This window comes from Poecilia formosa, unplaced genomic scaffold (genome assembly GCF_000485575.1).
Source record: "Poecilia formosa unplaced genomic scaffold, Poecilia_formosa-5.1.2 Scaffold1, whole genome shotgun sequence".
Classification (NCBI taxonomy): Eukaryota; Metazoa; Chordata; class Actinopteri; order Cyprinodontiformes; family Poeciliidae; genus Poecilia; species Poecilia formosa.
Genome location: NW_006799940.1, coordinates 44,462 through 47,640, shown reverse-complemented (window position 1 = coordinate 47,640; position 3,179 = coordinate 44,462).

Below are 3,179 nucleotides of genomic sequence, written 5' to 3'. Positions count from 1 at the left end.
AAAACAGGTGAACAAATGTAAAAACCTCGTTTCTTTCTCTCGTTAGACAAACAACCAGTTTAGTTTTATTTGGTAAATAAAACCACCAAGCAGACGTTTATCGTTTTGCAAGTTTATTCATGAATATTTGCAGATTTAACTTTGAGAATAACTTGAATTGTTGCTCAAGCTAATCGATTAATCTTGCTGTTGGCTGATATATTGATGAGTTTTTATCTCCGTCTTCACCAAGCGAGCAGAAAGCTGCAGCCGGAGTTTCTCTTCATTTCTGCAGCCGGAGAGGCTCAGCGTTTCTCCTGCGGCTCTGGCTCTGTGCTGAAGGAGGAAATAAAACATCAGACGAGACCCAAACTCTCACTTTTTAATTCTTTTAACATTTATGAATTTAACCCTTAATATGTAAATTTATTCTATATTTAATGATGTGATGAACTTACTTGGCCAATTTTTGCTGTCTGCGTTCCTCTCTGTCTGCTGCATAGAAAAACAGGATCTGTTAAGCATTTAAGATTTAAATTTATGTAGAGGTTGTGCATGACGAGGAAACAGACGAGCAGTAAAGATGCTGAGAAAACGTCTGAGTAGTCTCCAGTTGTCAGAGTTTAAACTTCACAAAACTTTTGATTTACATCGATATCTGTGCTGGACGCTGCGCAGTACGGCTGAGGCTCCTTTCCATAAAGACTTCCAGAAACAACCTCCAGGTTCGGCCATGAGGACGAGGAAGATCGCAACGCACCTCATCCTGCAAAATAAATACATATAAAACATGTCAGACATGTGGAGTGCAGACAAGTCAGTATTTACCTTCTGGAAGCTGAGCGACTGTCGCGCTGCGGAGACGCGTGTCGTTATATAGATGTGTGTTTTAGTGGGACGGGCTGAATTCATGTTTTATGTGCTACATGTTTTCCTACTCGGCATGAAAAGCTGCTTGGGCTGTTTTGGAGATGGTGTTAAATAAAAGCTTCCACTTGGCTCTTTGCAGAGGAGCATGTTTCAACTTGTGGCCTTTACAGGTGAAACACAGAGAAACGCTTCCTGTGGGTCCAGAGCAGAGCTGCCCATGTGGAGCCGGAACCTTTTAAACACATTTCATCTAACGTGTCTGCACGGAAAATGTGCTACTTTGTGAATTTTCAAAGATATTTAATGGATAATTATCAATTTCTCAAAAACTTTCTGAAAAGCTGATCTGACCAAAACAGATCAGACAGAAAAAAAGACAAATTATGATTTTATTTCTGGAAAAACATCAAAACATTTGAGCTGTTTTTGGTTAAACTCTCCGATGGAGAAGAAATAAGAAAAAAATTTTGTTTAGCTTCAATGTTATGCTAGTTAAACACATATTTAAACCAACAATATTTTTATTTAAAAAGAGCAATGCAATTATTTCTGTTGCTGCTAAGCAACATATTAATCCATTTGTAGCAAATTTGGTCATTTTTTGACGGATCAGTCAAGTTTATTTCTGAACCTCATTTCAGCAACAAGGCATTTCAAAATAAAAAAATAAAGTTGTAAGACTCTTACACATTAAGAGAAGATATTTCAATATCTTTATCTCTGACCACTAATCTATTGTAAAGTCGTCACTGAAAAATAACTCGCACCTTGAGATCGAAGTGGGTTTGTAGATTTTAATTCAAATTTAAGGTTTGATTATGTCCGATTCTCAACTTTTACGCTTTTTAATCTCACATTTGCATGAGGACACACTAAATAGATGCAGTTTGCATTTTTTATTCTGGTTTAGTCGATGACTTTGCAGAATCTGAGTTTCAGCCGGACTAACAAAGCAGCACATCCTCTGTGTCCTTTTTCCAGACTTGGCTGAGCTGAAGGATGGATAATCTGTCCAACGGACCGGGTTTGTTTTTAGCTGACATTCTTAAATGTCAGAACAAAAACAGGCTAAAATGTGAGTTTGAATAACATGGTTAATGATGGCTAAATGTCAGTTAGCTACTTTCTTTCAGGGTGCTTCTAATGTGCTGGCTTAGCTTTCAGCTTTCAAGTCATTCAGATTCTCTAGACCTGTTTTTACACCGACTTGTTTCCATTTAGCCGATGAGTAGATCTCAGCACAGTGCGGCTCACTAACAGATACACGCGTTCTTTTACTTACAGCATTTTATGTTTTTGTTTCTATACAAACTCCAGAGGGGCACATTAGAGAAACAGTTAACAGTTGTGCTTAAATTTTATTTTCTCAATCAAACCAGAGCGCTTTTATCTGTAAACTACTAAACTACAGCGATCCTGTTTGTGTAACTGTTTATTGGAAAGTTTCTGCAAAAATGGTTAAAAATCTTGTGATGCTAACTCCCACCTGCAGGTGGCAGTGTTTCTTATTTCTACTGCTGCCTCAGCCTTGATCAGCAAGTTATAATCCGTGATGATCTGGTGAGTAGACCTGTCCTAATAAATCAATAAAATTAAATCAATGGTTTCCATTTTCATGGTTTATTGTTTTTCTACCAACGACTGGATGATAAAATTCTTCAGTCTGGACAGTTGTGTTTATGGAGACTTCATGATTCATTTTGTTTTATTTATTTTGGATATTTAAAATGTCTTCCAGCTCCAATGTTAAATGTTCTTTAAAATGTAAAGTTTTCTGATCTTTAAGAAGGTTTCCTTACATTATTATTCCTTATATTACTTGAAAACTGTCTCAAAACAACAACATGTTATTGTAACTTGTGGGACAATTTATCATCCGGTAAAATGTGTTATTATGAAAGGCCTAGAGGCTAGTAACAAAGTTACTACATGAGCAAAAATATTGCAAAATTCATTGCAAATATTTCTACATCTTCAGTGATTTTTAATGAATCACAAAATCTTGACTGAATTGATCAATATGAAAAGTTATAATATTTTAACAGTTTCTGCTGCGACCGGCCCTTTAAGAACATTAATGAAATTAGGTTGACTCCCTGATAAACGTTGTTTCATACGTTATGTCGTTATTATGTTGATGTTATGTTTTCTGGGAGTTTGTTCTAGGTTTGTGGTGGATAGAAGCTGAATGCTGCTTCTCCTCGTTTGGTTCTGGGGATGCAGAGCAGAACCAGAACCAGGAGACCTGACGGGTCTGGAAACTGCACCACTCATGTTTATACCAAATACAGTATTTATTTTTGAAATAAAAAATGTTTGAGGCATTAATT